Here is a 23,712-nt window from a genome sequence, read left to right on the forward strand (position 1 = left end):
GAAGGGGAAGAGAAGATTCAACATTTTTAAGACCTGTCTCTCTGATTATCAGCACTCTTTACATCTGACTCCGAAAACTGAAAACACTACATAAACAGAGATGGACCTCACAAGATATATATGAGTCCTTATTGTGTAGGCACGCGTCTTTCATTTGTTCACGGATATATGCAGAACTCAAACCGCTCTATCCACACTTTTGCACACATATAATGTTGTATATACAGTTAAGTGAAGCAAAGGTGTACAGCCCTTTGCTTGGAATTTCCACGCAGGTTGGATTTTCCTGGCCGTGATTCCAGTCATTGTAACTTCGTTTGATTCTCACAGATGGTCCCCTGGTTGCTTCCAACCAGGCCCATTTGTCAGGCAAATAGTGAGCTTGTTCTGCTGCCCAGTGACTTTCAGAAGGGTCCTTGGATTCCTGCTAAGTGTGAACATAGAAAGGAACCTTCAAGGTGCTGACCATACAACAACCCAGGCATGGCATTCTGGCCTCACAGGGGAACTAGCGTCCTGGGTCTAATCACCTCTGAGCTCAGTGACACCTGTTGAAACTGACAGGCCAACAGAGCTGAGATCCCATGCTGTGCAGAGGAATCAGGGACACTTCTAGCTGCCAGCAACGTGGCTGCAAGACAGCAGGAGCCTGAGAATCTCACTGACACGGTACTGGATTTACACACGTCATTTCCAAGGCTTCTTCATATGCTATCCCTCTTGGATAAAAATTTTGCGTTTATGCACTGACAGAATATTGTGATTCACCAAATTATAATTTGTATTTATTTAGGTTTTTACAGATTTTTCTCCTTGTATCACATGATAATTATGAAAATATGTTAGGTCTAATGTTTTCAAAAACTAAGAAAAAATTGAATTTTTAATAAGAAAACATCAATTATACTTGTAGTAGTAGTAGTAGCAGTAATAGCAATGGCTAACTTTTACTAAGTACATATTTTTTGCCAGACACTACCCTGTAATTTTACATGTATTGGCTCATTTAAGATTGTCCTTATTGTAAATGAGGCTATAGCTCTGTATGCTCTGGGTACTGGAAAATGTTAGGTTTCACCGTGTTATGGGGGAAAAATTGTCTTTATTACCGTGATGCCCAAATAGTTAAAATGTTGATTCAAATGGTTCAAGACTGATCAACTGTGGTCCCAACAGGTTTCCGAGGAAACATCAGTAGTGATAATGGCAGCACACACTCATGGACCACTCATTAAGTATGCGAGGCAGAGTGTTGAGCCCTTTACAGACATTGTTGGCTTTTATCTTTGCAACAAATTCATTAGTTAAAAATTAATATTGTTTCCATTTTACAGATGACAACTGAGGTTTGAAGATTAAGCCATTTGCCTGGGATCACCATGCTAGACTGTGGTAGAGCCAGGACTGAAACTAAAATCTTCCTGACTCCAAAGGCTGGACTCTAAATCCAGCCGAGTCACGCCCAAATTAATTATTTTCTAAACATTGTGTTTGTTTCCACACTTTCCAAAATAGAGTGAAGGCATCTTTACATATAGTTAGAGATACGGATGCTGTCTCTTAGATTTAGTGAAGTTTAACCATCCTTTTACAGTAATTTGGAGCTATCTTCAAATTAAACTCAACGTGATAGACTTAGTTCAAGTGATTTGCTCATTAGAATCATCCCTGAGTCTTTAGGATCCTGTAAACAATCCAGTATTAAATATTGGGTCATTTCCTCATTGTGCATATACATTATGACTGAGTTTCCATTACATAATAGTTTGTCACCCCAGATGTTGTCTGTTTGTCAATACAAGTTGACTATTTAAAATTCTGCAGGCTCTAGAACACTGCAATAAGAAGGAAAAGAAAAGAATGCAGGTAGGCAGGTGTGTCTGAGCAGAAATCAGAGTAAAAGCAAAGACAAAGGAAGCAACGAAGCAGAGGCAGTAGTTTGAGCAGTGTGTGTATCCCAGAGTTAGGTCTACTATACAATAACCGTGACTTTGCGGAAGCCTGACTTCTGATACTAATGATTTTTTCTTTTCCTCTCTCTGGGTAAGGAGGACGACTCTACCCATATTCATCTTGAATGCTAGAACATCCTTATGACTGAGGCAGCAGCTGACATATTATGACAGAATCGAAGGAGCATTTCTAGTCCTTTTCATTTGCACTTAGAAAATACCTTAACTTTCATTCTCTTATCTCTAAAATGTATAAAACACCCATTTTACAGGGTTTTGGGAGGATTAGATGGGTTAGTGCTTGCAAAGCACCTTACATGCTGGCACATAGGAAACACTAGTGATTACTTTTACATTCCATTTTTGATCCCATAAATCTGCTAGCAGTGAATCCTTCTATACACAAAAGAAAAAATAATTCCCCATAATCAGTGAAGTGCTGTGCCAGCCTCATGCCAGTTTACAGGAACCCACTTTGATGCACATTTCTTCCCAAGTTCTCATAATGTTATAAACCAAGCTCCCTCCATGTCACCTCCCCATTCCCTATTTTTCTCCCAGAGATCCATTTGCTACACATGCACCAGTACAACACACAATTTACCATCCATATTCTTCTGTCTAGGAAATCTTACAGCAGCAGGCAGGGTGGAAAGCAACTACTGGAAAGCAAATAAGCAGATATCCTGTTTGGGTCCACAGCAATCTCATGCCCTGCTTAGGTGTCAAAGATAAGGCAGTGTCACCTAATCATATACCAATCCATTAGACACGATTCCCGGCCACTTAGTATAAAAATCTCCTTGTTCCAGCTCATACAGCTCAATATCCAAAAAACAAACCACCAGTCCAAAACTGGGTGGAAGACCTAAATAGACATTTCCCCAAAGAAGATATATTGCCAACAAACACATGAAAGGATGCTCAACATCACTAATCATTAGACAAATGCAAATCAAAACCACAATGAGGGATCACCTCACACCAGTCAGAATGGCCATCATCAGAAAATCTACAAACAATAAATGCTGGAGAGGGTGTGGTGAAAAGGGAACTCTCCTGCACTGTTGGTGGGAATGTAAATTGATACAGCCACCATGGAGAACAGTATGGAGGTTCCTTAAAAAACTAAAAATAGAACTACCATATGACCCAGCAATCCCACTACTGGGCATATACCCTGAGAAAACCATAACTCAAAAAGAGTCATGTACCACAATGTTCATTGCAGCACTATTTACAATAGCCAGGACATGGAAGCTACCTAAGTGTCCATCAACAGACGAATGGATAAAGAAGATGCTGCACATACATACAATGGAATATTACTCAGCCATGAAAAGGAATGAAACTGGGTCATTTGTAGATACTGGATAGACCTAAAGACTGTCATACAGAGTGAAGTAAGTCAGAAAGAGAAAAACAAATACCGTATGCTAACACATATATATGGAATCTAAAAAAAAAAGGTTCTGATGAACCTAGGGGCAGGACAGGAATAAAGACACAGACATAGAGAATGGACTTGAGAGGACATGGGGTGGGGGGAGGGGGAAGCTGGGACGAGGTGAGAGAGTGGCACTGACATATATACACTACCAAATATAAAATAGATAGGTACTGGGAAGCAGCCGCATAGCACAGGGAGATCAGCTGGATGATTTGTGTCTACCTATAGGGGTGGGATAGGGAGGGTGGAAGGGAGGCTCAAGACGGAGGGGTTATGGGGATATATGTATACATATAGCTGATTCAGTTTGTTATACAGCAGAAACTAACACAACATCATAAAACAATTATACTCCAATAAAGATGTAAAAAAAAAAAAGGACAAAAAAAAAATCTGCTTGTTCACAACCACCCATGGGAGCACACTTCTCCTCTCCATTCTTGTGCCCAGTGGGGGAGTACTTGATCATCACTCTCTTTCCACTGAGCCCACTCTTACTTAGTTGCCAGATTTTGTGCTGAGTGCTTTGAGTGCAAATCACGTTTAATTATGACAGTAATTTTGTGTGGTAGATATTGCCTTCCACTAAATACAGAGGAGGAAAATGAAGTTCAGAGAGACTAAGTGAATAACCCAATATCACAGAAGTTGACTGGCTAGAACACAGGTTGTGAGACTCCAGAGCCTGTACTTTTTATCACTATATTATATCCTCTCCCATTCTGCTGAATCAAAACTGTGTTGATATGGGCAGATGTTACTCACCTTACGAGTGAAGATAACAGAGGCATTAGGAAATGAAAGTTAAAAAAAAATGATTCAGTAAATGCAGAATGCATTTCTCCTTTCAGAATTATCCAAAATACAAGGCAAGTCCATAAACCCGATTAGCAGATAAAGGTCATATGCTGCAAATATTTAACTGTTACCTCCATCATATAATCCCTTCTGGCAATTTTATCTTGAAATATTTTTACAGCTCCCTCTATGACATATAATTAACAAGACCCAACTGAAGCTAACATGTTGAAACCATTCTCAAGAGATCTTCAGATGTAAAATTCTATATTCAATTTATCACACTATGGTAACTAATGCACTAAAAAAGCAGAACATTTTGATTACTAGCATTAGACAGAGCTCTTAAAAGATTCCAAATATATTCTGCAGAGGATTATCAGTGGAGGTAGTGTGTATGGGATTATCTTTCTATCTCAACTGAAATGATTCCATGGTAAGCATTTGGTTACTTAGTAACATTAAAATTGTAATTATGTTCCCTTATAATTAACGACCTTCAAATAAATAGTTCTGTGAACAAATTACATACTTCACCAGAATTTTATTCTTTCTGTATTGGTAGTTATTTCACTACGTTTCTAAATGTAGAGAGCATGATCTCTAAATGCTTTTCTACATTCTGAAGAAGAAAGGTTAGCTTATGCTAAAGCTCAGTGTGGAGATGAACAGAGCAAAAGGAAATGGACTAAAAATTTTTTAAGAAATGAATTGAGAAGGATGGAATGAAGATTTGTACTGTCATATTCCTTGTGACTTCAAAACATCTACATGTTAAGAAAAACCACTGGGCACTTAAGGCTGCTGAGCAATCTTATCTAAGAATATCGTGTGTGTAGTTATGTTATTAAAAAGACATTTTGGTAAATGATATATAATCCTCATACACACAATAGTATGCAGTCAAAGCATCCGGTTGCTTGACCCAATTAGTCACTTTTACTAAAGATATTTGCAAATAATAAATGTCTAGGAAAGGCTTACTATAACTGATGAAACGAAGCCTCAAATTTTTATTGATAATTTTAGCGTTAAAGAAATCAGCAAGAAAAGAGTACAGTAAGTCCCCTGTATATATGAACGAGTTCCATTCCAAGAGTGCATTTGTAAGTCCAATTTGTTCGTAAGTCCAACGAAGTAAGGCTAGGTACCCAACTAACACAATCAGCTATATAGTACTGTACTGTAATAGGTTTATAATACTTTTCACATTAATAATACATAAAAAACAAACAAACACACAAAAAATAAAGAAAACATTTTTAATCTTACGGTACAGTACTTTGAAAAGTAAAGTACTACCAGATACATCACCACTCTTTTTAAGCTTGCTTCTGGACATCTGGGCTTGAAATAAAGATACTGTACTACTGTACTCTATGCAGCACTGTAAAGTACACAAAAGCACAACCACTTGTAGATGATGCATACACGTGACAATGTACGCCAGACACGTGAACTTACGTGATTGGACATGTGAACGCACGTTCGCATCTTTGAAAGTTCACAACTTGAAGGTTCGTATGCAGGGGACTTACTGTATCTATATTTTGTCTTTTTTGACATGGCTAGCAACAGTGACAGCGGCTGTGAACCATTTGGCTGCAGGCAGGGTGAAAAGTAACTACTGGAAAGAAAACAGGCTAATCCTGTGCTTTTACTGTCAGCGCTCTCATGCTTGCCTCAGGTTCAAAGATAATGCAGTATCATCTAATCATATATTGAAACATCAGATGAGATGCCCAATCAATTACTTTGAAATCCTGCTAATTCAGAAGCGCCAATAGGAAGCACACATTTTCTAACCTCCACTCTTATGCCTATTTGTCTGTGAGACATCAAGTGTTTGCCATGCACTGCACCAGGTTTTGAATATGCAGACAGGAATGTAACTTGGTCCCTGGCACCAAGAAGCTCATGGCCTAGGAGAGAAACAGATTATAAACATGTGGCATAATGAAATGGAAGTATGCATAAGATACAGGGGCAACATGAGGAGGCAACACTTGGGATGCGTTTTGAATGATGAGTAGGAGTTTGATAGGTAAATGAAAGTCATCTCAGCTATCATTTCCTCCAAGAATTCTTTGTTGACTCTGCCCTCCCTGCACCACCCAGAATGAATCAGAGGTGATACCTTTGAGCTCGCAGATGCTTAATGTATTGCACTGCCATGATTTGGTATAATTAGGTACCACCACAAAATTCTCTAAGGGCTTCCCATGTTATTAAAGTAAAAGCCGAAGTGGTCACAATTCTTTCATTATTCAGTCCACTCCCTTTGGGGTTCTGTACTTTTCTCTTTCAACTCTTCTGATCATTCATGCCGTGTCAGCCACCCTGGGCTTCTCACTGCTCCTGAAATAATATGGACCATCTCTACTTCTGGGCCTTTGTTCTCGTGCCCTCAGCCTGGACAGCTCTTCCCACAGATACCAGCATAGCTCCCTCCCACCCATCCATCAAGTCTTCTGAAATATCACCCTCTCAGTAAAGTCATTCCTGACCGCCTTGTTAAAAATACCACCTTCACATGCACTTTCCAACTGTTCTTTTCCTGTTTCATTTTACTTACATTACATACTTTACTTTTTTGTGTTTATCGTCTACCTCCCCTCCCTACTGTTAGTTGGGGTGATGGAGAGGACTTTTATGGATAAGTATATCATATTTTTATCCAATAATTTTATTTACCATAAAGGAGAATGTAAGCTCCATGGAGTCAGGGACTTTTCTTTGTTTTGCTCATTGCTGGATCTCCATGGGCCAAGAAGAGTTTCTGGGACGTACTCTATAAATGTTTATAGGATAAGTTAAAACTAAAATCATGTAGTTATTTATTGAAAATACATATGAAGCCCTTACAATATTTCACATGCCCGTTAGAGATGACCTTTAGATGGAAAAGACTGACAACGTACAGAAGAATAAATAAAAACATATTAATTACAGATTGTAATTAATACAATAAGGGAAATAAAGAGTTCTTTACATTAAAATATTGTGTGTGTGTGTTTTTTTAAAATATATTTCTATTGTTGGCACACTATATATATATTTAATTATTTATCTATTTTTGGCTGTGTTGGGCCTTCGTTTCTGTGCGAGGGCTTTCTCTAGTTGTGGCAAGCGGGGACCACTCTTCATTGCGGTGTGCGGGCCTCTCACTGTCACGGCCTCTCTTGTTGCGGAGTACAGGCTCCAGACACGCAGGCTCAGTAATTGTGGCTCACGGGCCCAACTGCTCCGCGGCATGTGGGATCTTCCCAGACCAGGGCTCGAACCCGTGTCCCCTGCATTGGCAGGCGGATTCTCAACCACTGCGCCAGCAGGGAAGCCATGTGTGTGTTTTATTTAGGGCAGTCATCTCTCTTGGAGGAGATGATATTTTGCCTGAGATCTAATGTCTAAGATGGAACACTAATTTATAGAGCTGGTGAGCAGGGATCGGTAGCAATCAAAACAAGGGATGGGGCAAGTATAAGCGTCTAAGGAGGAAAGGCTTGGAAATTTTTTTTTACTTGCCAGGACAACTGAAAAGGATAGGGATGGATGACAGTGGGATGAGTAATGCTTTGGTAGAGGCTACATCAGGCAGGGCTTTAGGAGACATGATAAGGTATTGGGATTTATGTGAGGACTTTTTAGAAGGTGTTAATTGGTTTTGATTAAGGAAATGGTATAATCTCTTATTAATTTTAAAATAAGTCTTCTGGATTCTATGTGGTGACTAAATGGGACCGTTGCAAGGATGGAGCTAGGATAATAGTTAGAAGGCTCCTAGAGCAGCCTAGGTGCGATCCAACGGTTTGGGTTAGAAGGATAACAGAAAAAATGGTGAGAAGTAAGTATATTTAAGACCTACTCTAAAGATAAATTAACAGATGTTGCTGGTGGATTGGATTTGAGAGCTGAAGAAAAGAGATAACTTTCCATTTTCTGGCCTTGTAATGTAATAATGTTATTTGCTGAAATGGGGAGTCTGACCTAATTAGGGGGAAAGGGATGGAAATCTAGTTTCTTTTTTTGACATTTTAAGTTTGAACGGCCTGTGTAATATCCAAGTTAAGTAGGTACGTGGATATATAGGTTCCAACTATGCCCACCTTCACCATTAAGCTGTGCATTTCTCAAGGGGAGACAGTTTATTCATCTTTCTGACAAAGTGGGTGTTTTATATGTTGCTGCAAATACTATTCTCTTTACATCCTGCTGTCTTAGTAGCTGAGGTTGCTGAACATTAGGTTTGAAAGAAACATCTCCTTACTCTTCTTTACTCCTTAGATCAGAATAACTTTTTAAAAAGATTTTTCTTTGTTTTGTAAAATAAACCTGATGGGCCCTTTGGATATGACAGATAAACCTGATGGTAAGTTTTTAGAAGAAAGAAAGCAGATCAAACATAGGGGTAAAATTGTATGTTAAGAAAATATGCAGCCAAAATAAATAAATAAATATTTTACAAAAAGAAAGAAAATACGAAGAATTTTAAATTGGAAGAACAGAAAAGAGTAAGAATAGAGTGGGGAGAGGCCAGGGACAATGTGAGATGGTAAAGTATATGAAAACGTTGGGGTGGTGGAAAGGACTTTTATGAATAAATAAATCATATTTATCTAATAATTCCATTACCAAAAATACTGAAATGATGGTTTTATATTGTGTTCCACAGGATCTGTGTTTCACGTGACATCTCTTCTAATTATGAACAAAGAGAGACATGGTCGTCCTTGGCTATAAAAGTAGTGAGAGCAAATGTTTAAAAATATGTTTAAATTATCTGAGATTTCAGAAAATGTGACTATGATAGGAACAGGTTATAATTTTTTCCCTAATTTCCAGTTCTGTTTAAAGCAACTATGTTGTTTTCCAGTTTGGTCAGTTGCTAGGGAAACTGGAAAAGGGGCTATTAAATTGTATATGGAAAGCTATATTACAAAATACAAGTGGAGATGTAAGCAGTTAGATATAACTTTTCAGAGACAATAAAATGCATAATAGCCTAAGGGGAGAATGAAAATTCACATATAACTGAGGTAACACTGACTTATAATATTATGTAAGTTTCACGTGTACAACATTGTATTTTGACTTCTGTATACTCTATAGCATGCTCATCACCAAAAGTTTAGTTTCCATGTGTCAGACCCCTTTACCCATTTCGTCCTCCCACACCTCCAACCCTCTGGTAATCCCTACTCTTCTCTCTGTATCTATGTGTTTGTTTTTGTTTGGTTTAGTTTGTTTGTTTATTTTGGTTTTTTGTCTTGTTTTATATTCCACATGAGTGAAATCATATAGTATTTGCCTTTCTCCATTTGATATATTTCGCTTACATAATACCTTCAAGTTCCATCCATGTTGCCACAAGTGACAAGATTTCCTTCTTTATTCATGGCTGAGTGTATTCCAGTGTGTCTGTGTTTGTGGCGGGAGGAGGTGTATATACCACATCTTTATCCATTCATCCTTCGGTGGGCACTTAGGTTGCTTCCTTATCTCGCTTATTGTAAATAATGCTGCCATGAATTTGGAGGCACATATATCTTTTTGCATTAGTGTTTTTGTATTATTCGGATAAATACCCAGAAGTCGAATAGCTGCATCATCTGGTAGTTCTATTCTTAATATTTTGAGGAACCTCCATACTGTTCTCCATAATGGCTGCACCAATTTACATTCCCGCCAACAGTGCACAAAGGTTTCCTTTTCCCCACACCCTCTCCAACACTTGTTATTTCTTGCCTTTTTGATAACGGCCATTCTAACGGGTGTGAGATGGTATCTCATTGTTGTTTTGTTTTTTTTTTTTTTTGCGGTACGCGGGCCTCTCACTGTTGTGGCCTCTGCCGTTGCGGAGCACAGGCTCCGGATGCGCAGACTCAGCGGCCATGGCTCACGGGCCCAGCCGCTCCGCGGCATGTGGGATCCTCCCGGACCAGGGCACGAACCCGTGTCCCCTGCATCGGCAGGCGGACTCTCAACCACTGCGCCACCGGGGAAGCCCTCTGTCCATTTTTTGATTGGGTTGTTTGTTTTTCTTTATTGTTGAAAAATATCAAAATTGATATTTTGATGGAGATTCTATGGCACGTTTACCATAAATGATCAGTACTTGTGTGGGCATCCATCTTATTGGCCTCTCGGGGAGTGTATTGATAAAGAGGGTGATTAACTTAGAAGAAAAGCCAGGGTCTTCTTGGATTAATAACATCATTAAAGGAAAGATCACCGGACCAAGAATTAGAACCATGCTCCAAACCAGGCCCAGATGTGAAATCAGTAAAGTTAGTTCTCCTCTCTGGTCCTCAGTTACAACATCCGGATAAGGAGGAATATAGGACAAATAATTGCCAAAGTCCCTTCTAGCTGTAATAATCTATGACTGACAGATGAATGGCAACCCAGGAAGTAAAGAAGGATAATATGCTTAATAAGAAGGAAATTGTGGGTAGTGAGATAAACTGTCAGGGTTTAGAGGCAATGTTCAGTTTAAGTAGCACAGAAGCCAAAAAACAAAATCTTCTGTAAGTGAAAATTTAAGAATGAGTCATTTAGGTAAAGCCTATCTGTCAGTTAAAGCTATCTGCCATATAGAATACTTTTCATTTTGTGTCATAAATTGAAACATTTATTATTCAAGTTTATTATATTTAGCCACTTTTAAAGATTTTTTAATATACAAGAGAACTTGTAAACATTTTAAAAATCTCGTCATGAGGCCTATCTTTTGGAGTGACAGAAACCTCTTCACTACCTCCTTCTGGTACCATATTAAAAACTCAAGGGAAAACTTCTAAGTTTTCAAACCACATTCTGGCATTCCCTAGTCGATGGAATAGCTATTAGACAAAATTAAAAGTTCACCAGTTCCAGAGATCTTTATTCCACTTCTTCCTACAGTAAGTTCTGTGCTGTAATGATGTCAAAGTACTTGCTGCTTCCCATGCTCTTTTTTATGCCCTCATGTTTTTGCACATACCACTCCTCTGGCCTACACCATATTTCCTTTCCTTGTATTTCTACACAAACCTTGCATATTCTTCAAGGTTTAGTTAGTACTACATACCAAATAAAGTCTTCCTTGATGCTATTAAAATCACTAACTAGGGCTTCCCTGGTGGCGCAGTGGTTGAGAGTCCACCTGCCAATGCTAGCGGACACGGGTTCGTGCCCCAGTCCGGGAAGATTCCACATGCCACGGAGCGGCTAGGCCCATGAGCCATGGCCGCTGAGCCTGCGCATCCGGAGCCTGTGCTCCACAACGGGAGAGACCACAATAGTGAGAGGCCCGTGTACCGCAAAAAAAAAAAAAAAAAAAAAAAAAAAAATCACTAACTAATGTCTAAAACCTATTCATCTCACAATTATTTATTGATCATTTATTATGTGCCAGGCAACTTCTAGGTGTTCTTCCAGACCTTCTATGTAGTTTTTGCACTATATTTTATTTTCCCATCTATCTACCCATTAATTCACTCATGATTCATATAATTTGTACACAATACCACACTGTACTGTACTTACCAATTTATGTGACTGTTTTTACCATCAAACTCTAAATTTGTTGAGTACCTAGATTCTGTCTTACTCATCTTTATTGAATAAGCAAATAAACAAAAAACCTACGCATGAAATACTTTTATATATTATTATTGTGTAACAGCCATATTGATCAGCAATATTCACTCTGCGAAAAACCTCACCCTATCAGATTTATAACTTTAGATGAAGCACAAAACTTTCTCTTTTGAAATATAAAAAATCACTGGGAGATAAGGTGTAGCAAGTCACTTTAAAAACAAATATATGGGTTTAAATGTCTATGACATGGAAATAGACTTTTAGGATAGTATGAGAGGACAGGATGCCTAAGATGGAAGATAGAGAAAAATCATGAAGTAAAAATGAAGAATAAAGATAAGGGGAAAGGTCATTTTAGGCAACAGAGCTAATGATCTGGATGTAGGAAATAACATGATATACTTTGAAAAAGTGAAGCTGGAGCATGTAACAGCAAGAGTGAACACAGCAAAAGATAGGTTTAGAGAGGATGGCAAGGGCTAGACTATGAAGAGCTCTAAATGCAGTGATAGATAATTTGAACTTGATCTTTTTGGCAATGGGGGAGCCTCTGGAAATTGGAACAGTAGAATTAAATTTTAGAAAGATCACTCTGGCAGCAGTAAAGAAGATGAATTGCAAGGATGGTGGAGGGAATGCAGGAAGACCAAATACGAAACCATAGCAATGGCCAGAGGTAATGAAGGTCTGAAAGCAGCGGTGGTGTAAATGCAGAGGAATGAACATACAGGAATGAATTAGACTTTAGGGTTAAGGTTTTTAAAAAAGTTTCTACAATGACTCTCATTTTTCAAGATTGAAACTTCCAAAGAAGAAGGCAGGTGGAGCTTTAGATATTAAGATAATAACTTTGCTTCATTCTAGCTAAGTTTGAGGTGCCTATGAAAAGTGAATTGAAAATTGCATATGTGGGTGAAGATCTCAGGAGAGAATTGTGGGTTGAAAACATAAATGTGGGGAAACATAATAAGATGCTTAATAAGAGTAACTTTGTCTTATTTTCTCTGTATTCTTTATTTAAAACCTAAAGCCTGGAACCTTCTTCAACAAATGTTAAGCTGCTTCCATTAATTTTGAGCTACCTCCAAGTTCTCTTGATTAGATAGGTAACAGATGTAAATCTCCTGTTACAAAGTAGCGGCTCAATAAATGGACATACCATAGATAAGTTGTACAGCTGGGTTTTTCCTATTATCTCAGAATTATGGAATATCGATACATAATAAATCGTCATCATTATAATATATGCTGAAGTATATGGGGACACAGTACTATTAAATAAAGGAGGTTTAAATTATTTTAAGGCATTATATCAATCTTTTAAAAGCTTACAATTTTGTGGCACAGTCAGAAATGGAGCTGACGCTAATTCAGGTTTAATCTTTGGACAGAAGTTTGCATTCCTTCATTTAATTAGTGTTTACCTTGTGCTCCGTAAATTCATTTGTTTTTCTCGGGGGCTTTCATGTCCCTTATTTCCTATTCAATTATTCGTAACATCCCATTTTAGCTTAGCTGAAAGAAGAGTAAAATGGATTTGAAGGCATCCATTACCTGATCATATGCAAACTAGGCAGAAGGACATCTGTGGAAATCAAAGAAAGCTGGGAGATCAAGTGGGATAGAATGTAGAATCCCAGGAACAAGACAACATTTAGGCTGCTTCATCTCAGCACCCAATTTTATTACCCAAACTGTGATTTTTCTCTTGTTTTCGTGGAAGCATTAGAGCGTTGAGTCCTACAATCAAACCAATAGCACTGTTTACTTAGTGGGGACCTGACAAATCTCACAGATATTTATGCTCCAGAAATAGTCCATCTCATGCTTAGATGAGTCTGCATGTATGAATGTTACCTGGGCAAAATCAGTCATGGGGAACTCGAGATATTTGTTCCATTATTCTAATTTGAGCAATTTATGGGCCAGAATGAGCACAATTGGTGGCAAATCTCGAAGTAGGAGAAAACTAAACAAATGTGGTGAACAGGGAAACTGCTCTTTTTATGACTTGCCGTTAACATACTGCATTCAAAAAAGCAAAACATGTCTATGACAGGACTTCTCTGATTTCTGGTACAGATGACAGTGACATTGAAAATAAGGGGAATTTTTAGAGATAAGACTAATTAAAACTCCAACTTACATCTCTGTTTTAAGAAGGAAATTTTAAAGTCAGGAATTTCTATCAACAACTCAATCATTACTTAGTTGGTACCCAATGTTTAGCCTGTCTCCCATGATATATTTTGGTACTTTAGGAAAGGTAAGAAAAGTATAAGACATGGCTTTGATCCTAAACTACTGCCATCTAATAGTACTGTCTTGAAACAAAGTTTCTTAGTGGTCTTGTAAGGAATCATACCACTCCCTATTCTCATAGAATTAAAAAAATTCTCATAGATTCAAGAATATACGCATGCATTTTAAAAATTCCTTAAAAATTACAAAGTGCCAAACATGATATGGAGATAAAAATTACAATGTATTGGGCTTCCCTGGTGGTGCAGTGGTTGGGAGTCCGCCTGCCGATGCAGGGGACACGGGTTGGTGCCCCGGTCCGGGAAGATCCCACATGCCGCGGAGCGGCTGGGCCCGTGAGCCATGGCCGCTGAGCCTGCGTGTCCAGAGCCTATGCTCCGCAACGGGAGAGGCCACAACAGGGAGAGGCCCGCGTACCGCAAAACAAAACAAAACAAAACAAAAAAAATTACAATGTATTTCTGAGTAAAGCTTAGGATCTCTTTCTATTTTATTATATAGTCATTGTCTAATATTGTAGAACTAGAGCCAGGACAAACCTACCAGGAGGGCCAATCATATTTGCTTACATTGGAATACAGACACATTAAGGCACTAAGGCAAAAAGGAAGGGACTGACGGGAACAGGAACAGGTGGGAAAGGACAGACAAGGAGGAATAATTAATATTGGTCTTGGAATCCTCACCATGTCTGGAGCATGCCCATTTTTATGTATTCCCGTCTGTGTTACCCTTCTTTAGGGCACAAGCATCTCTCACGTGGACTGATGCAACAACCTCCCAAATGGTTTATCTGACTCTCATATTACCTATTACCCATATTCAATCCATTCTTTGCACTGAAAGTAAAACAACCTTTCTAATAATGTTATTTCATTCCCTTCTGAAAAACTCTTCTGTAGGTACTTGTTGCTTTTATTAAGTCAAAATTATTGGCCATGGCTTAAAATTCTCTGGCAGGTCTGGGATAGAGTGGTGAGTCTGGAGAATCGGGTTGGGGTCAGATCACAGACATTTGTATGAATGATATTTTGAGAGGAATATTCTGCTAGAACTTTAGAAGATGAACCAAGGTGAAGACATTATGAGCAAAGTGACCAGTGAAAAATTTATTACAATTGAGATAAGAACTTGAAGTAAAGGGAATCAGTGGGAATGGATGTGAGAAACATCATGGAGGTAAACTCAACCAAACTTGAAAATAAAATATATGCATATTCCAGGAGATTCAAGGCTGAACAATGAAGCGGATGAAGGTACTATTAAGGGAGGGTATTAAGGTGAGGAGTCCCATCCTGTCACTGGAGGGTCATTGTGCCTTGCCAAGTTGCATAAATATATAGGCCCCAAAGTACATTCTTATCCTCATGGATCTGCCTCGTGGATGGACTACATGAAGGGTCCATATCCTCCATGAGTCTGGAACCCAGTTGATATGAGAAATAGCTAAGACAACTGTGGATGTAAAACCCAGAGAACTCTGATAGGGCCTGATTACCATCCTCCAAGGTGCATTACATGAGCGCTAACTTTGGCTATGTGGCTATAATGACCAAAGACCAAACTGAAATGAGTAGAATTGACAAAAATTTCAGATTAGGATAAGCAAGAGTATTTGAATACTCAGAGCTGGAACATGTGGAAAGATGGTAGGACCCCTGTTAGAGGAATATGAGAATGAGTTGAAAGGAATGGAGATTCTCACTGGTAGAATTTCACGAGAGAGATGACAGCAGGTTGGAACTGAAGGGGCCTTTATTTCACAAGAGAAAGCAGCATCCCAGAGAGGAGGAAGTGACTTGACCAAGGTTAGACAGCTGCTGACTGTATTTGATCCAATCTGATGCACATCCCAATGCCCTCCGTACTACATAACAGGAGCTATTCAAGTTCAAGCAGCAGTGTTGTGATTCCCACAGGGACACCACAGAGGTAAGGCTTGAACCGGACCATGCAGCTGGAAAAGAAGGGCAAGTTACTTGACCATGAATATAGTCTATTAAGATGGATTATCTAATAGGGAAAGGTAAATAAAGAATTATTTTTCATGACATTACTGCTTGAAGACATCTGTGAAGTCATTCGAAATAACTAATTATTGGTAATAATAATAATGGTATCTACAGTATTGTACACTTATTTCGTGCAAGGCTTTGTGATACATTCTTAGCCTGGATATTACTCTATCTTTACAGCAACCTTATCAGTTAGATCCTATTATTATTACTCATTTTACAAATGAGTAAACGAAGGCTTAAAGAGATTATGTAACTTGCCCCAAATAATTTCTCTAGTAAGTGCATGTACTGAGACTTGGAACTCCGTCCCTGTTTTTAGCCATTTTGCTACATTGCCAACATGCATACCATGGTGGGTCTCTTAGCCTGAGAAAACAAAATATTTCATAGTTACGTATGTCCCTACTGCATAGAAGGGCCCTAGAGAGACATTTCAGAAGCTTTCTTGGTAAAAGAGCAAAAACAATTAGCCAATCTTCTGGATTATTACTTAGTTAATGACATGTATTAGTAATTTGAAATGGACTACAATGAATTACTCAGAGAAAACGGGTTCAACTAATTGGTCCAGAAAATCATCTCAAGGATATAATTAAATTGCCTAGTGTACTATTACTGCTAGCATAAACACTATTCCTGATCTTCAGGACTGATTGCATTTCCAGCATAATTAAAAATAAGTGGTGGGAAAGACAAGACCCATGAGCAAAATGTGGTTTAAGGAATCAGTCCTGTGGTCAGCTAATGAAAGCAAAGCAAGGTCAGTATTTGAGCTGTTTCCAGCATTTGGGTTTCCTGCTATATATTTTAGTTCTTAGGAATCACCCATTTAAAATAATCATCAAACTCTAAGGGTGTTTTGTTTTGTTTTGTTTTGTTTAGGGCAGCTACCATCATTTGTTGCTGGTGCAAAAGATGTTTAATAAATATATCTCGAGGGCTTCCCTGGTGGTGCAGTGGTTGAGAGTCCGCCTGCCGATGCAGGGGACGCGGGTTCGTGCCCCGGTTCGGGAAGATCCCACATGCCGCGGAGCGGCTGGGCCCGTGAGCCATGGTCGCTGAGCCTGCGCGTCCGGAGCCTGTGCTCCGCCACGGGAGAGACCACAACAGTGAGAGGCCCGCGTTCCGAAAAAAAACCCAAAAACTAAATAAATAAATATATGTTGAATAAATGAATTTGATTTTACAAAAAATAAGATTTTCTTCCAAGTTTTATGGAAGACACAATTTAAAAGACATACATGACACTCACTACATAATTTAGTGAATTAATGCAGTTTCATGCGATAGAGAACTGGATCAGAAAATCACATATGGCTTCAATTCCATATTGTCACTTCTGTAGAAATTCATGATGATAAAAACAGTCAGGTAATAAATAGTAAGGAATGTAATTATTTTTTAAGTGCCAGGATGTTTTTCATGCCTGATTTCCATTGTGCATGAGAGGTCACAAAAGAGGAATCAACTATATCTGCCATGGGTCCTGCATTATACATGCCTGATTCAGACATAAGCATACAAAATAATAAACTTAATTGGAGATATGACATAAGCATACAAATTAATAAATCTAAAATACTGTAGTGTAGGATACAATACCATGCTGTTTTTTCCATCTATGCATTTTATAATACTTTTTTACCCTGTACTTTTCTCACTCGTTGAAATCTCATTACCTTTCTTGCCTGGTCTTTCCTCTCTCACTTAGCAAGTAACAAACTCCTATTCAGGCCTTAAGTCCCAGGTCAATATCAATTTCTGATGGAAATTTTTTCTGACGCTAAATGCTTTCCTCCCACCTAAATCAGTGTTAGGTGGCATTCAACTCTGCTCTCGATCTTACCATTGAATATGACAACATCATTTAATTAACTTTTTTCCTTCTGTCCTCTCCATTTGTCAGAAAAATCATTTGAGGGTAGGTACTATGCCTTACTATTTTTCATCCACTCATTCCAAAGACATTATTGAACATTTAGTATGTACAAGGCACTGTATTTGGAGCTAGGAATCTTGACTCTAAGTTTGGTATATTACATAGAAAATAGTTCTGTGGTATGAATGAGTGGGAACTTGCAATAAGTCTAAGACATTTTAAAATGTAGCTCACTTTAAAGAAAAATCTTAAATGGAAAGTTGGTCACTGTCGGGTAATTGGGCAGGACAGAGAACAACAGTCTTCATCTCACATCATTAAATTCATAATTCTCTGTTCAACAAAAGTGAACTTTTAATCCTTAAATGTCAGATCTTTTCTGCAGTTTTAACAACACTGGTATAGAAAATAAATGAGAGAATAAATACGGGAAGTTTTTGAAAAGTATATGGTGCTGTACAAAATTATTAAGATGGTCATAATTATTTTATAGATAGGGATGTTTGGGAAAGAGTTGGGATTTAAAATCCTGGCTTTTCAGTCAAAGTTGTGTTGCTGTGCTCTATTAATCTTCTAAAAGCATGAAAAAGTACAATGTGGAACCTAGGCTATATGAAAAACTAGAGAAGACTCAAGAGGAGTCAAAGGTGCAACCTTGACACTTGTTCTAAGATAGCTCTACATGTAAATTAAGTGAGAAAGGTATATATTGGAAAAAAAAGTAGGCTTTTGTTTTCCTAAAATTAATTGCTACTTCGTATCCAGGGTTGACAAAGATATGAAAGCAGAGACTCTCATGTCCTTTATTTGAGGGCAAATTGCTAATGTGCATAAGAGTTCTAAAAAGTGAGTAGCCTTTAATTCAGTTTGCTGTTAGAAATTGGTCTTAAAGAAAACTGTCTGCATCTTTTCATATGAGAATTTTCATTGCATTTCTGTTTATAATAGTATACATTTGATCCAACCTAAATCTTTATTATTGACTTTCTAAATTGCTTGTGAAGATTAAAAGTGAACATTTAAAACTAACCATTTAGAAACTCATCCGCAATAATTAGGGACTACAGAGCAGTATATGTAGTATGATCTCATTTTCATAAAAGCCTATGCAAATGTGTATTTCAAGAGAATTATACATTATTATATATATGATAAATTGTGATATTCATAGGTAGGTACATGGAGAGTTTTGAAGGATAAGGTCCAAATTATTAGTCCTATTTCTTTTGAGGGAGTGAGGTTATAGATAATATGGATAGACAATGAAATGAATAATATAAGTAATTAGAAGTGCGTACCATAAAGACATTCCAAACATAAAATACGACCCTCAGCACCTTTAATGGAAGGCAGATATGATTTCAGTCTAATTTTGCATGTGGACATACATGGCCACCTGCCTTGGGTTTCTCAGGAGCAATGTTGGCTTTTTTGTTTACCTATGGTCACAGCAGTTCTAGGATAATAGAAGTCAAAAGATCTCTCAATCCACATTTTCTTATCCTTTACCTACAGAAATGAGAATGGCAAGAATAATTTAGAAAGTGCCCAGCTCAAACCAAATACTGAATAATGCAGTGAAGCACATATCAGTAATTCCAACTGAAACAGTCTGGGCTTTGGTCCCAGACTTCCTGGCAAACAACAGGCTCTGTGGGCCGATAGACAATGGGAATTAGAGCCAACCTCCCAGTGAAAAGAGACACTGACATCATGAATGAGTTTCTACTTGAAAAAAATCTAAGAAGCAATTTCTGAAAACAGCCCTACAGGGAATTTATGCACATCTGTGAGAAAAGCAAAAGAAATAAAATAAAATAAAGCCTTGGGGCAGGAAAGGAACTTACCTATCATTTAGCTTAATCCTTTCATTTCACAGATGAAGAAATTGAGGCCCAAAAGGGGCAAAAAATTGCCAAAGTCACTCTGTGACTCTGTGACAAAATCAAACCTCCTGATCGCCAAATTAGTACAGTTCTTACCTAGGACTCCTAAGCTGAAACACTACTCTTTCTGTGGGCCATGTAATTCTCTGGACAACAGGAGATTATGTCCTATCAAATCCTTTTTGGATCATCCCAGGCAGAGTTATGTAATACTTTGTGGTTATGTGGTACTCTTTTTTAAACCTTTGTTAGATTACTTGCAAAACACAATCACTTTATTTATTTATTTATCTCCCATAGCAAATTGTGTGTTCCTTGAGGATAAGAATCATATTTTATTCACCTCAAATCCCCAGTGCCACTTACATTGTTCAGAATATAGCAAGCACTCAGTAAATATTTCATAAATGATTTTTTTCTATTATAGCTGGTGATGAGAGAAACTCCTGATGCATTAACCAAGGGATGTCATGAAATGATGGAAAGAGTTGGCTCTGATAGTTAAGAGCCCTGGATTTAAGTCTCATCTGGATCACTCCCTAAGTGCAAGATTAGAGGCAAGACTCCTAAGTGCCCTGAGCAACATATTCCTCATCAATAAACCTGAAGAAATGATACCTGCTATTCTACCTCCCAGTTTGGTCATGAGGAGCAAATGTGAAACATCTGAAATTAAAAATAGTTTTATTAATAGCAAACTGTTACATGAATGGAAGGGATGTGGGTATAGGCAGAGGGCTTTTAAGCGTGGTCTGGCTTTTACAGGGCATGCCATTATACAAAATGCAACATTTAGAACTATTCCTACTGGTATATGACCTATGTCTCAAGTATGCCCTGCTGAAAAATCCAAAGTCATAGGTTATATAGTCCTGAGAGAATGACTGTTCAGAGGCATATCAGTCAACCTCTGACATTTGAGAGTGATACATCCACAGATTTTGGGATTCCCATAAACGTGAAAGGCTTTAAATTCCAGAAATATTTTTTCCTAAAATGCATAAATAATTGCAAATGGAGGATAAGAAAGGATGTTGCCATGCAGGTACTTGGCAACTCGCCAAAGGACCTGTTCCTATATAACTCTGGATTGGACATTCCTGTTTGTGTCTCAGTACAGCAGTAAACTACTCCATATCACAGGCTTCTGGGTTCTCTTTTTCATAGGCGACATTGCAAAAGCTAAATTCAAGAACATCAACATCCTGCTGTAACTACAGAGACCAATGTAGTTCTTTGGAGCAAATAAATCTATTGTAAGTAATTACCCATCCAAGTCCTATTAGAAGAAAAATTAGGACTCTCTAAGTATACCAACCAACCTAAATTCTGTGAATTGATCTCTAAAGCCTCATTAGTTTTCTCTGAAGCACCAAAGGCATGTAGCAAGAGGACAATGCAGGGAAAGTAAAGCATAGGCAAGAAACCCGTATCATAGGAAAATTAGATTTCTTTCACACAGAGAGTAAGTGTAGTGAAATAGAAGGCACATTGGCTATGGAGACAGACCTTCCTAACTTTGGATTTAAACACGGGTCCTGCCATTTACTAGATATACAGTCTCAGTTAAATTTCATAACCTGAATGAGGAGAAAAGCTCATATAGGCCATGCTGACAGGAGCCAGAGATTTTGGTATTCTGAGCAGCGGTTAAACTCTTCCTTGGTTGCTTCCATATGTGTGATTCAGTAAGGGCCAGGAATATTCCCAGGCTGCAGAAAACCTCTTCCCTTGGTTGGCCAAGCAAGGACAAGTGTGGGGAAAGGAAAAGTGGAAGGATGCTTGACGATAAATCTTCTAACCTTCAGGGAGACAAATTCTCACCCCTTTCCTGGTTTCCTTGAATTTATGTGTTTGTTTGTTTTTCAGCTCTTGCAAAGAGAGTGATAAGAGATCATGGATCGAGATTTAGGACTAAGGACATAGAGGACAAAGGACCAAGAGTAACGTTTCTTCTGCATTTGGTCTAGGCTTTAAGGCTCTATGACTTCCAGCTCAGCTCATAAAAAACAGACATTCCAGGGGCTTCCCTGGTGGCGCAGTGGTTGAGAGTCCGCCTGCCGATGCAGGGGACGTGGGTTCGTGCCCCGGTCCGGGAGGATCCCACATGCCGCGGAGCGGCTGGGCCCATGAGCCATGGTCGCTGAACCTGCGCGTCCGGAGCCTGCGCGTCTGGAGCCTGTGCTCCGCAACGGGAGAGGCCACAACAGTGAGAGGCCCGCATACCGCAAAAAAAAAAAAAAAAAAAAAAAACCAGACATTCCAAATAGAAGTTGATGCCAAAAGCTCAAATGTAATAAATTCAGTGGTTTTTTTTTTTGTCCAGGTGTCTTCCCTATAAATGCATGGAGTGGAGACCTAATGCAGACCATTGCAACCATTAGTAGGTGGCTTATTAAGGAGCCGGAGCCTGAAGTTGTCCTGTATTTCATAAGCTTTCACATGTATCAGCTCATGAGTGCTGGCATTTCTCTGTATAATGATAGAAAACAGAAAATACTGCTGCTTAGTACACTCAGTGTTGGTTTCCAGAAAAATAGGGCACGTTAACCATCTGCATAGCTTTACTCATGCAAAAGAGACTTCAAGGCAAATCGAACATTATTGATCTATGAATCTTCACCCTTGTAGTCAAAAATACTTTTATTTTTAAAAGAACTCTAAAACCCCAGAGAGTAAAGCCTAGGCTTCGTCATTTGCCTTCTCCTTTCTCTTGTTCTCAGGAATTAGCACATAATAAATGCTCAATAATGTTTGTTCAATGAGGGAATCCATCTCTCCACCTTCTTTTGTTCTAGTTACGGGTTCTTTGATCTTTTGGGAGTAGTCTTTTCTCTTTGCTTTCCTGCTTCATTGACACTGCCATTTTAAATTTCTGATCAGCGTTTCTATTCTGTAATTAGCTTTCATTTGCTAGTTCTTCTCCATGTCTCTAGTGGTCAAGTCCTTCAGAGGCAGCTATGGAGTACTGCCAAGAATACGGGAAAGGAAAATAACAATTCAAATCACAGCTCTGTCATTTACTAACTGTATGGGCTTGAACAATGTACCTAATCCCTCTGGATCTCAGTTTCCTCATCTGTGCAATATAGAGAATGAACTTTAACGGTGGTTCTTAACCAGGAAGGCACATTGAAATCACCTGTGGGATTCTATTAACATACACAAGCCCAGGTCCTTCCACAGAGATTCTGATTCAGTAGGCCTGAGGAGAGGGAGGCAGGATAAACATCAGTGTTTCTAAGATGATCCATAAATTTCTTTCAAACATAAGTTGGAAATCCTTGAACTTTCAGAATTCTCTATCATGTATTTGACAAGAATTCATTAAACAGGAATGGTGTACTCTGTATTATTCTAAATCCTCCGGAGGGAATGCACTGGCTGTTTCAACATTAATCTAACCATTAATTTTAATTATCCTATTAATCATAAATTTTAATGGTCAATTTAATTATTAACACATGAGTTCTAACTCCTTTGGTCTCTGCCTCTTGCTAATCAAATTCTGGAGCCAAGGAAGCAATACACAAAGTACACTCTCCACTGCAGTTGGCTTCCACTGTGAACACTAATTAGCTTCTGAGAATTGACTGATGATGGAGAGACTATAGCTCTGTGGCTAGTACTACTCAGGTCACTTTATTTTTTATTTTTTTTGCGGTACGCAGGCCTCTCACTGTTGTGGCCTCTCCCGTTGCAGAGCACAGGCTCCGGACACGCAGGCTCAGCGGCCATGGGTCACGGGCCCAGCCGCTCCGCGGCATGTGGGATCTTCCCGGACCGGGGCACGAAGCCGTGCCCCCTGCATTGGCAGGCGGACTCTCAACCACTGCGCCACCAGGGAAGCCCTCAGGTCACTTTAGATGGAGCTGGATTTATA

The 23,712-nt window shown here is 38.7% G+C and overlaps 1 protein-coding gene across 4 annotated transcripts in view; it reads right to left on the reverse strand.

Annotated features, from left to right (window-relative positions):
- Positions 1–23,712, reverse strand: part of GRM5 (glutamate metabotropic receptor 5) — a 548,940-nt gene that overhangs the window by 267,745 nt on the left and 257,483 nt on the right. The window lies entirely within an intron of this gene.

The sequence above is a fragment of the Pseudorca crassidens genome, chromosome 9, assembly GCF_039906515.1.
Source record: "Pseudorca crassidens isolate mPseCra1 chromosome 9, mPseCra1.hap1, whole genome shotgun sequence".
Taxonomy (NCBI): Eukaryota; Metazoa; Chordata; class Mammalia; order Artiodactyla; family Delphinidae; genus Pseudorca; species Pseudorca crassidens.